This window comes from Xiphias gladius, chromosome 17 (genome assembly GCF_016859285.1).
Source record: "Xiphias gladius isolate SHS-SW01 ecotype Sanya breed wild chromosome 17, ASM1685928v1, whole genome shotgun sequence".
Classification (NCBI taxonomy): Eukaryota; Metazoa; Chordata; class Actinopteri; order Istiophoriformes; family Xiphiidae; genus Xiphias; species Xiphias gladius.
This window is the reverse complement of record NC_053416.1, coordinates 7,234,711-7,247,627: the sequence shown is the minus strand read 5'-3', so window position 1 is coordinate 7,247,627 and position 12,917 is coordinate 7,234,711. Positions and strand designations below refer to the sequence as shown.

General features: G+C 43.0%; 1 protein-coding gene across 1 annotated transcript in view; it reads left to right on the top strand.

Annotated features, from left to right (window-relative positions):
* The first annotated feature begins 516 nt into the window (after window positions 1-516).
* LOC120802632 (T-lymphoma invasion and metastasis-inducing protein 1-like) overlaps window positions 517-12,917 on the top strand; it is a 55,028-nt gene continuing 42,627 nt past the window's right edge. The window contains exon 1 of the mRNA XM_040150653.1: window positions 517-743. The gene's annotated coding sequence lies outside the window, so the exon portion shown is untranslated. The remainder of the gene's footprint in view (window positions 744-12,917) is intronic.

Here is a 12,917-nt window from a genome sequence, read left to right as displayed (position 1 = left end):
AAGGAGATGGATTCTTGTATTCCACTCCACTGTGAGACCTTAAGACGACATTTCCTACATACTTAGTTTCCACTGTGTTGCTTTGTGTCAATTCTGATCTTTTTGTAAAAAATACTAATATTTACTTTATCAATCTATATATTTCTATTGTACGTGAGAATGCTTGTGTATGTACATGTATACTTACATGTTTGTGCATGACTGTGCTTGTCCACTCTATCTGTGCGTCTTTGTTTTTGTGTCAAACTTTTGAGGCCAGAGAGCAAGCAATTAAAAAGTGGACTGGGACATCTGAAGGCTTAGAGGCACAGACCCAGCACACATGCTGGCAGTCAATTGGCAAGCCGGGGGAGGTGAAATTGGAGAGAGAGAGAGAGAGGGAGTGAGAGAAAGAGAGAGGGGGGACCGAGAAAGAAGGAGGAGGGCAGGGTGAGTGCATGTGGGAGAGAACGGGAGAACCAGAGAAAAGAGGGCGGGCTCAGTATGAGGCAGCACACACACACACACCCTCTCCTCAGCCTTCAGTCTGGTCGAGGCGTGCAAGAGGCAGCATGTGTGAGTAGGTCCTGTAATGTGTGTGCCTGTGCGTGCGTATAGAGTCGAATGCTGCGCTGGAACCGCAGGAGACGTCTCACTGATGCAAGGATTCCCCCGTTTGCTCTCGGAGAGGACACGTGCCGGCAGGGTTTTAGCCGCCACAGGGAATTAACTGTTACACATGCAGGTGTGGAGCACAAGTAAAGGTAAAGAGATACATTTCTTGTTTGGAGGATGTTTTGGGAGCTTGTGTGGGTAGCACAGACAGGGAAAGACAGAGTTGCTTGGGTGTTTAAGGCAACTGGCTGCATGTTGTATGTGTTTAAATGATTTTTGAACCAGTTATATGAATGTGTGTTTGAGTAAGAAATACAGGAGGGGATAAAGTTACATTAAGAAGTCCAAAATTGAGCATCTGATTTCTTCTAAGAGTATAAGCTTCTTGTTGTACATGGTCCGTATCTGTGTGTGTGTGTTTGAATGTCTGTATACCAACGTATTTGTAAAACGGCATACTCTCTTACACAATGTGTCTCTGTGTGTGAGTGTGACTTCTCTCCTTTGCTAGTACAGTATACTACTGTTTGGTGTTTGAGTCTCTCCTGCTCTCTCTCTCTCTCTCTCTTACGCACACAGACACGCACAGTCATATGAATCTATGTAAATACATGAAAACTGCACCAAAGAAGCCTTGCACACATTTTTGTTCAGATAGCCATCCGTCACTGCCATTGTGTGTGTTGAAGAAAGTTTATCAATCATTAATGCTCCCACTGGGACATTGCCTAGTTTCCTACTTGAGGTAATTCGGTGATAACAAAATACCTTAACAGCCCTCTGAAATGGCAGCACCTGACCTTTTCCCGCCATTGAACAAACTGTACAGCTCAAAGGGCAAACATAGCGATACATACTGTAGCAGTGTGTATGTTTGATTGTGAGCTTTTGCGTAAGAAGCACAGGAAAGATGAAATTACTGTAGGTAAAGTGAGATTACCCTCCAGATCAAAAACTCAAGTGGTACTTATAGTAATGAGTTTCTGAAAGCTTGTTAGAGAGCCGGAGCACTCCAAAGAATTGAAAAAAAAAAAAGAAAAAAGCGCAAGTCACTCATCAAAATGTCTTGTTATGCCATCAAAGGTGCACAATGCAAAATGAAGAAAGTGGGATCATACACTAACGGATTTGGATCTGATAAAGACATTAGCCTACTTAGTGCGTGTGTGTGTGTGTGAGCTGTGTTGTCTGGAAATATTAACAGAGGAGAGGAGAGGAGAGGAGAGAGAGCCGAGGAGCAGACAGAGACTGACTACACAGACAAAGAGGGAGACCTAAGAGCTAGCGAAAGTCTTGGCAGAGAGTGACAGTAGCCAACAAGACAGAATAAAAGAGAGGGAATACAGGACAAGATAAAGGTGATTAAAAAAAAAAAAAAAAAAAGAAACAAAGGAGGGGAGACTGCAACTGTGCACTTTTACCTCCTTCTGAATACTTAATACATATTTAGCATTAGTCACTTAAATGTGTGTGTGCGCATAACTGCATTAGTGGAGGTGTTAGGGCTCAGCTGTGCCGAGGGGTCATCTTCAGGCATCCAGACAGCCAAAGAATTACGAGGGGGTCAAAGGGCACAAAGTCTCTGCTCTCCTTTCTTCCTCTCTTTTTGGCCTCTTCTCTAGAGAAGTAAAAAAAAAAAAACCCATCTTCTTAGGAATCTGGTTTGCTCCATTGATGAAAGGGCAGTCCAAGTAACATGTCAAATAATTTGGTTTTGTGGGTCATTTTGATGATTTAGTCCCGCATTTGGTATCAGGACCCTGATATCAACAAGACAAGACGATATATTCACCGCTCATCATGGTATTCGCAGTGTGGGGTTGAACATTTCTGTGGCATGCTGAGTCCAGGTTTTTGACAAGCCGATGAAACCGCGAAAACAAAAAAGGTCCACATTTCAAAAAGTAAGAATAATTTTGGTTTAGTAAGAATTTAGTGCTAAACGATTTCTTTTATAATATGTACACAAAACCCTACAAAAGGTCTACAAATAAGAGAATATTAAATTTGAACACATTTGTGACATAATAATGCTTTAATTGTAAAGCAGCTTTAGCTTTAGCTTTAGATGATGATGCTCACTCTTTATCAGCCTTTAGTGTTTGTGTGTGTTTTGATTTTGAGAAGAATAAAAATTATAAACTAGTTGTCCCCCCCCCCCCCTCTTTTTCTCTCTTTCTTCTTTACTTTCATTTATGTTATCTTTTTTGCTACAATTCGTTGCTTCAGTTGCTGCCATGAGGAAGTTGAATACTGGCAGGGTGTTTTGAGGAAGTGATCCGTGAAAGGATTTATAGTGGCAGATAAAAACTGGTGTGTGTGTGTGTGTGTGTGTGTGCATGCGTGTGTGCGTGCGTGCGTGCGTGAGTCTGTGTGCGTGCGTGCGTGCGTGCGCACACTTTTTTTTCAAAATTGACAAAGACTTTGTGAAAGCCCGGGGCAAAGAAAAAGGGGGGAAAGCCATTATCTCATATACTGTTACATACTGCCTCATTCGGGTTTATGTGCAAGTGTGTGTTTAGGACAAATCTGAGTGTGTGTGCATCCACACAACCATGTGCTCCATCTGTGTACAGTAAGCTAATATAGTGTGCGAGCGTGAAGGGGGGGGTGGGGCTCTGTTGAGTGAGCCTTGTGGGTGTGTGTGTGTGTGTGTGTGTTTGTGTTTGTATTGTGTGCGAGAATGTGTACGTACTGACCCAGATTAATACACTGCTCTCATGATAAGTCAGCTCACCTATAGGGCAGATATAGGTGCGCATGTCCTCTTCTACACAAATCCAGCCTCCCCCAAACACCCACAGCCAAGCACTGCACTGCGTTCACTCACATTCATGCCCCTAACTGAAACCCCAACCGCCCTACGAGTACTGTAACTCCAACCCTGTACCTTAACCTTAATCAGAAACCAAGTCTTAAGCCTAAACTTTGACGCTTTACCTTGTAGGACAGGCAGATGATAGGTGAATCGTAATGTGAACAACCGTACTCGCACGCACTGTCACGCCGTGAACACACTAGCAGATATCCTGCAGCTTTAGCATAATCTGTACCATAAATCCAAATATCCAAGTCATACTTATCCTTTGATCAGTTCATGTAAAGCTCGTAGAGCGCCTCGTGCATCAAATAACACATTACAAAAATGGAAATAATCATCATCGTCACCATCACCATCATCATCATTAACAACATGGAACTCGAGCTCACGGCAAATACTCTCACGTCTTTATCCTCTGCGGTGAATAAGACTCTTCTGACCTTGTGGCAGATCAGACGAACGGCCTCTCTTTATGATTACAGATACGGCACATAAGATGCAGTTTGATGAGCATGTGGCCGGCATGATAAAGGGATGATGCAATTAACATGAAAGGGATGATCTCTCTCTTTCTCGCTCTCGTTCTCTCTCTCATCTTTGTCTCTCTCATTTTCTAACCGCTGCTTTGCTAACGCTTCATCCCTCCTCCTCAGTGGTCCACTTATTTTCTGCTGTTGAGCAAATATAGGGCTTATGCAGCCCCCAGTGCCCATCTCCCCACATGCAATCAAGCTGTTTAAATGTTTGCGTTTGACTGTGTGCCTGTGGGTTCTCTGTGTGTCTGTCTTCTGTCTTCTGTCTCTCTGTTTGTCTGTCTGTGTGTGTGATTGTGTGTGTGTGTGTGTGTGTGTGTGTGTGTGTGTGTGTGTGTGTGTGTGTGTGTGTGTGTGTGTGTGTTCCTGTCGCTCACTCTCCCAATTCTCTGCTGCTTTCATTTGCAGACCAGTACAAGACAGATATTTTTGAAATCTGTTTTGGGAAAACCGAGACAAAACTGACAGCTGAGGGCGGAGTGGAATGTTTTTTTGTTTTTTTTTCTCTTTTCTCTGCATGCAAAGTTGGGGGAATCCCCCTGCAGTGCAGATGATAGAATATGTCGATGGCTCCCAACCGGGGGTTTATAATTTTACTTCTGCGTGTCTCTATAAACTAATCACAGGAGGGAAAAAAAACAAACACTGCTACTGGGGACGATGGGTCACAAGAAGACATTAATCAAGTTTCCATCCAAATAAAGCACAAATTTTAACCAACTTTCCCGAAAACTGGCAAAAGAAAATGTGTGAATGTTAGGAGTTGGGCACACTGACGTAAACAGTTGATAGAGCTAATTTTCCAGTCAGGTGCCAGTAAACAATCGCGGTGTCTGTATTTCATGGTCTTGGCCTTTAGCAGGAGCTTTTTGAAAACACGAGAATCTATCTGTGCAATACGAGAGAGGCAGAGTGACTCAGTGTGAACATTATGTCACACCGGTGTGTTTGCTTATGTGCATCTGCTAGTAATGTCACTCGTCTGGTTGAGCAGGACCGCAGGAGCTGTTAGCCGGGGAGTGTGTAACATCAGGTGGAGAACATTTTGTTTTGTGCCAGACTCCTTAACATCAACCCCCTGATGGGAAGAAGATGCAAACGGAGTGGGAGAGGCAGAAGGGGATGCCTCTAATTGAGAAGGGGTCCAGACGGGGGAGGGGTGTCTCAGAGCTGACGTGAGCTGGCATGTGCCCTCATTCATTTCCTCCCTTTTGTCTCCTCTGTGTCTGCTGATGAATTGGGAGTTTCTCCCTTCCTTCCTTCCTTCGCTCCCTCCCTCTTTCTCTTTTACTCTCTTCCTCTTTGTCTCTCTCTTTCTGTCTCTTGCTCCATCATCCCTCCTGTCTTCCTCTCTTGGTGTGACAGCATTGCTCTCCCTGTCGTGTCCGCCCATTATCTCTGATCAGTGTTGCGTTCCAGCCCACACATCGGCCCGCGTGTGTGTGTGTGTGTGCGTGCGTGTGTGTGTGTGCTCATACATGCATCTACATCTTATTTGACATGGTTAGATCCTCAAACATTTCTAGGGTAGCCTCCATACAGAAGAATAGTGTAGGAAAAAGGAAGGAAGAGGTGAATATATAATTTTTTTTTACCGAATGATCAACAAACAACGGATGCGTGCAGTGCAAACAAGTTGATATTTGTTATTCCAAAGACGTAGAGTTTGAAGAGGTGACAGAAACTGAGTTGAGATTTGGAGTTATGGAAGTGTGGTTTGGTGGAAAAGGGAAACCTGTTTAGAGACAAGACGTTTTTTACCTGAACAGAAAGCCGGTGTACCAGACTTCTGAGCGAGACTGTGGAAATGCAACTGTGTGTGAAGTGCTGAGTAGGGATTTAAAGGAGGAATTACTGAGGGAGTGCAAAGAGCCTTTTCAAAGATTGTATTTATGCTATGTTTGCACTGGGGAGATTGGACTACTTGGAAATCTTTTACACCCGCTGCCTTGCATGAGTCTTTCTGTGTTTTTAGGGGTTTTTTCAATCCAAGTGTACGTCCATGTGACTGTGTAATTAAAGCAGAGGAAAGGGGCCACTTAACCATTGTCTCCCCTCTCCTCTCCTCCTCTCCCTCACTCCGTCTTCCCTTTCAACCCCCACATTACATTAGTTACAGTTAGTTAGAGAGTTAGTTGCAGAGAGTGCTGACCTGGCCAGCGACTCAGTCCTCATCACATAGTCACACTTCACGTTCCTGCTTGTTGACCTGGAAGTGATGCACTGGGATCGTACAAGGCGGTCTCAGCAGCGTGTGTGTGCATGTGCAAATATGTATGTTAATATGTGTGTGTATGTGTCTTTGGGAGCAACAAAAGCAACGATGAAGGCCTACGGGCAGAGCTGCATGGGTTTTTTTTTTTTTTGTTCTTTGGATTGAGTTTCTTTAGGGATAAAAAAAAAACCCTGTGGCGAGTGCCTTGTAAGGTTTCTATTAGACTGTGTGTTGTTGTTATTGTCGTGTGGTACATTAGCTTTTAGGCACATGCGTGTGTGTGCATGTGTGTGTATGCGGTCAGATTGCCTTTGTCCACTCCCCGCAGGCCTGCACTCAGATGTCAGTGAGTCGTGTGGAGCTTATACAGGTCACTAATGCATTGAGTGGGGACGTGCTATTCACTGTAGCCACTCAGAGCCCAAACAATAACACCCAGCTCAAGTCCACGCAAGAGCTCAAGTCCCAGGAAATGGACCCATTGACCTAGATCCAACTCCAAGAGACACCACATTGCTGACATGGTTTTGACATCCTTCTGTTACTGATAGTGTTGTTTTTGTCACAAGACGTCGTTTAAGCATAGGCTGAAATCCTACAGGATGGTAATGTGAGAGAGACAGCCAGGGATTTAATGAAGATTTACCAGCTTTTATAACCTTCATAGTGACTAGAGTTTACCCACATTGGCATACATTTTAACAATGCCAAATTAAATAATCCCCACCCTGATAAGTAGCAGAAAAATACAAGTGTAAGGAGGACAATGCTTTGAAAAAAGGGGAAATTAAAGTTTCCTTTTTGGAAATGTAGATTTTAGTTGCCTCATTTTATACAACATTACAGGATGCAGCTTGTCCGTATGTGTTCTACTTTTTAGCTCTACAGCATTTTTTTTTGTTTCAATATGTTGGAGCTGAAAATTAGTACTTAGATATTACTATACTGTGTATGCTATGTGTTATTAAAGTCAGAGCACAGTAGAAGTATAACATAAAGATGTGTAACAATAATGAAACTAATAATAAAACTAATAATTATAATAATAGGGTGAATAATAGTACTAATAAAACGAAATAATAATATTGATATTATTTGAATAATAGTTTTTGCTTTTTTCTCATTTTGTTGACTAAATGATGAAACGGTTAATTAAAAAAAAGAAAAGACAGATTCATTAGTATTGAAAATTATCATTAGTTTCAGTCCTTTATCTCCACAGAGTTTTGTTTTAGTCTAGAACTAAGATGAATCCCTGTCTGGGAAACCTATTGTGTGCTAAGATTAGTGAAGCAGTTTGTTGTCCCTGAAATTTGCAGAACATTGACGCAACATTCTGGGCGTAGGTCCTCTCTCATTCTCTGAATCTGTCACACCTTACCGTGTGTAATGATGTTAGTCTATATGTGCGTCTGTGCGTGTGCGCACGGGTGGGCGCGTGCGTGTGCATGATGTACAAATGAGAGAAGAAGTGGGTAGCAGGAGGGGAGGGTGGTTCTTTTGTGGTTAACGGCAGACAAAAAGAAATATGTGAAAAGTACAGTATGTGATCCCAGCTGGGACATTCTGCTCCCATGCTCTTTGACTCAGACTGTAATTTTAGTGTAAAGGTAAAGCTGCAGACGTGCTACATTTGTCAATAGCTATTATGGGATATTTGTGTTTTTGTTTTTGGCCAGTAGAAAGCCTTTTAGCCTTCTTAATAAAGTGTAGTCTTATATTTTTAGGTGTAACTGTATCGACAGCGTATCAAAGCTTCGTGCACCCCAGGACTATACCATATTGCCTTGGTGGTCTGCATCCCCCCCGTTGGCCTGAGAGGCAGAGACCCAGCAGAGTGAGCTGCTGTTTGTCTGTCGCATTCCTGCTGAACATTTCTTGCCCCCATCCCTCACTGCAGTACATTGTCTCCTGTCTCCTCTTCAAGGGGGTACTTTGTGTGCAAGCACTGCTGTTGACTCAGGTGCAGGGATGCACTGAGATAACTTCCCCTTCCACGTCCCGCCACCCCCCTCCCCCCTCTCCCTCCAGTCCTCCCCTGTGCTGCCCGCTCCTCCGCCACGAACTTCTTTCTTAGCATTACCTGTTTCCTCACCTCTGTCGGGTTCATACTTTTAAGGTTTGTTTTTCCCCTGTGTCTCTCTACTCCTCCTCCCTTAATCTCTTATTTCCTTTCTCTTTATCTACCTCCCTCTCCCATGGTAATGTCTTCTTTCTTCCCTCCTTACCTGTCCTTGTGCGGTCGTGCTAAATCCTCTCTCTTGCTCCCTGGTAGTACTACAAAGGTTTTGCAGGGCTTCAGCAGTTTTCTTAATTAATAAAGCGATACGAGTTCTGCTTTGTTTTTTTATGAACTGTGATTGCATTACATTGCATTAAAATCAGAGTAAGCTAATACCTGCTTATTACATTGTTAAAGTATTTAAACCTTAATCATCTTATTCTGTGCGGGATCCATAAAAGGATATTTTGGAAAATAGTCCTTCCATTTTCCTCTTAAATTTCTATTTCCTATCACACATCTTTTCAATGGTAACTCAGCTCATGTAAACCTGGATTATTGGAGAAGACAGGTTACTATAAACCATATATAAACAACTTAATCAAACCATTACATGAATCTTGATAATCATAGTCATCGCATGATTTGTTTGAAAATATTCATTTTGTTCTTCTACAAAAATATAGAATGAATTAATACATTTCTTGAATACGAAGATAAACTGTTTTTATTAATGAGTGCATATGTAGTTTGGTGCAGTAGCAAACAACAGTTTCTCCTGCTAAATGTTTCTTTCTTTCTTATAGACAATCTGGTCATACCTGCACACATCAACTGAGCCCAACACCAACAATAACCCCTTCAATAGCTCCCTGCAGATAGCCTTACTCCTGTTCACATCTGCCCTACTTTGACACAACATCTATCTCTATCAGCCCCTCAGGACCTATCAGCACCACTCTAGCTCGTTGCCTCTCATGTCTCCTTCCACCTCAGCACACATCATTTGTCTGTCTACCTGTGGCCCAACACTCGATTCCACCCGCTCCCCACCTCTCTAACAACCTCTCATCCCTCTTTCAACACAATCATCTTTTTTTTTTTTCAGACCCTCTTCCCGCTCTCGTCCCATCCCCCTCCCATCTCAATCAGTCTACCTTTGCCTGAAACCCTCTTATCCCTTTTGCCCACCCATCCACCCTGTTATTTCGCTGTCTCTTCAGACTGCACAGAGCGGAATAGGAAGTATTACCCACCAATTTGGCTCCATTCACACCTGTCTTTTTTGTCAGAGGGTGTCTATACGTGTCAGCGTCTGAATTTGCGGGGTTGCCGGGGTTTACCGAATATGAATTCCCGGGGACAATATTTGATAGCAAAATTAAGCATGTTCAATTTTGGCACCTACCTGTCAACCAAGCTGTCGGGAATTTGTCTCAGTGCAACTGGGGTAAAACAGAGAAGCAGGACAACGTGCACGCATCACAACACAGTTGTAGCAAAGAATCCACTAACACAGACGGCACAGGATATGCCAAAGTGCAACGGTGATAAAACCTGACTAAGTAGTAAACAGACTATAGAAGAAACACAACAGATTGAGACAGAGTCAGAAAAGTTAATAATAGTAATAATAGTTAATAAGTTAGTAATAAGTTAGCTTCATTGTTGTAGTTCCTTGTTTTGCGATGATAAACTACCAAGGGAACCTCTGTGATATATTGATCCTTTCTTAAAAAAACAACTGATGGACATGGACGGGGGAAACCCTGTTGGCATTGGCTATGGATGACACTGACTGGGTGATACCTGCTGTATAATAAAATCCTGTAGTAGCGTGCCATTGGCCACGTGTCGTTTCAAGAAATTCAAATGTGCTGCCACATCCACGCAGTACTGCTCGTCTTTCTCCATCTTATTCCTTCACTCCCAGCCGCTCCTCCCCTGGCTGCATTTTACCCCGCAGGGTATCTACGGTTACCAGCTGAATCTGGAGCACAGTCATTGTCTCGTCCCACTCCTCCTGAATAATTAAACAACACTTTTTTTTATTTTTTTTTATTTTTTTACCGTCTCTCACATATTTGGAACCACAAATGACCACACGGACATTTAGTCGACTGGTTTTGATGACCTGTCTGTGCAATCACTATTTCATCAGGAAATAAATGTTGACTGAGGAATGGCAAAGGAGGGAGTTGATTTGTTAACATTTAACAAAAAGCAAATGGTAGTTTAACATTTGTCATTCAACAAGCTGCACTGTATGGTTATACTCTGTCTACAAGAGGATTTCAAGTGGCATAATCAACCACAACAGGAGTCCAGGAAGGACAAGAAACACCCTGATCTCCTCCTTCATCTGAGAACAAGTGGGAGAATGGAGTACTCTGATCAGACGGTGTAAAAGCCTCACATTAAAATATACATCTTGAAAGATCACAATGGGAAGTTAAAATCTATGGGCTCTCCTATCTTTGAACTCATGCAGGGATTCGATGGCTGCCGAAGTTGCACTCAGCAACTCAGAGTTGGAGTGTCAAAAGCTGCACGCACTCATTGGCTCTCATGGGCCTCTCACTCAATGGAGGACTTGTGGTAGAGGGATTTTTCTTCAAAATATGGTAATCCCTGACTGCACCATGCTGCAGAGACAGTCAGCTGAAATGTGAGTTAAGGAGCGTACAGCATAAGCTCCCAGAAAGACGAAGGAGTGTATTTAATGAGGTTAGTGACACTTGAGGAGTAAAGAGGAGTGAACTGGTTGACACTGAATTCCACTGCCCTTTATCTTCTTTCACTTGATCCTCGGATGCCATGCTGACCCCAAAATCTAAAATCTTTTAATGTCATTTTTTTCAGATGATATGCTACACTACATAACTATCTCTTTGCCCATGTTCTGAAGATATTATCTTTATTATCACATTATTTATCGTCTTGATTTTTTTTCACTCTGGCACATTTTTGCACCCTTTTGACAGGAAATCCTTGCTCCTATTATCACCACAAACCTAAATCCCGACTTTTTTTTCTACAGTTCTCTGTTAGGAAATGACAAATAGAGGGGACCGTCTTAAATTAATAACAATCCACCGTCTTTTCCTCCCTCTCCACTTTGTTCTGTCATTTTTATGCTTTGCCCTCCTCTGAAAGTGCTCTTCAAGAAGGAATTATAATTTGTCTCTCACCACTTAAAAGAAATGAGTGTTTGATTTAAGAAGCGGCCGAGACTCATGCTTGCAGCCACACTGTTGGGGTATGTGCATGTGTGTGCAGAGAGAGAGAGAGAGAGGGGAGGCGGCATGTTTTCTTGTCAGATCCCGAAAGGATGAATAAAAAGCTAATCTCCCGCTTCCAGGGAATTCTACCAGTGATGTCTGAGACAGTCCTGTCACAGAGGGACTGTGGGAGTGCAGCGGAGTGTGCGCTCGTATCTCTACAATAGGATGATTTCAGCGCACGTCTGACTCTTATCTCGGCATAGGACAGATACAGTATAGTTCCTCCTCAAATGTGAACGATGCAAACACACACCTAGTTGTGCAAATACAGACGCGCAATAACAGATAAGTCCCTGATCCTTATTTGTTTGGACCAGTGAGCCTTCCTGCACCTAGTCCTGATTTCCCTGTTATTCACAGTGTGTCTGTTATCTTATAAAGCAGGTTTGCTCAGCGTAAACAACAACAAGGAAGCCCCGGTGTACATGCATGCATGTTTTGCGGGTGTGTTTGTGTGTATTTCTGTAGACGTGTACATGGGGGGCATGGAGACGTTCTGATAAAACCTTCTCCAGGGTTCCCATGGTAGTCTATTGAGACTCGCTAGGAATTAAGTTTTCCCCATTCAGAAATTCCTTTGTTTACCCCCCAGAGAGAGCGTTAACCACAGAGACTTAACTCCTTGCCCAGAGGGAGGGGGGTATGGTATGCGGAAGGTGCGGGAAAAGGGCCTAAGGGAAGGGTGAGTCGAGCGACTGCGTCGTGCGTTTTGAGGCTCGATGGGGGGTGGTCGTGGTTTGCGAGTACAGAGGAGAGGGGTCAGAGGGGTCAGTCAAGCTGAGGGCTTCTCCGGTTACAGCGGCGTCTAGACTGGTCAATACTGTTGCTGCCTTCAGTGTCTCATTGGGGATGAGGCTATTTTCATTTGATCATTCATTGGGAAGTCAGGGCTGACAAATGAATGACACTGAGTGATAAAACGCCACATTAAGCACCGTTGTCTTAATAATTTCTCAGTTGTAACAATAAAAGCTTCCAGTAACCTGATGATTATTTAGTCCAGTCACCCAAAACATTTTAAGATCATAAGAGATTATACAAGCGTCTGTGCATCCCGCCATCCACAGTTGTTAGTTTGAAACAAGAAACCAGTGTGGGAGACTTCTGAGGATTTCAGATCCTCTGATGTGTGATACACAGTGACTTACACAGGCTACATGCTGACGAATGCCAGGAACTAGATAAAATCCTTGACTAGCAGTTGATAATAGCCAGATACCGTTTTAACAGCAAAACCTCAAGACTTAAACAACACACTTAATTTCACAACGAAACATACGGTTCACCAAATGAAAGAAAAGTGTCACCTCTTCCTACTGAAGCACTTGTTTGGATCTGGTTCAGATATTTTAGAGAAATGAATGTACAACAGATAATTTACTGCTCATAAAGACAACAGTTTTGAAATAAAGTTACGTGAATTCCAGTGGCCATCTTCACTACGATACTCTCCGCTAAATTCAAGACG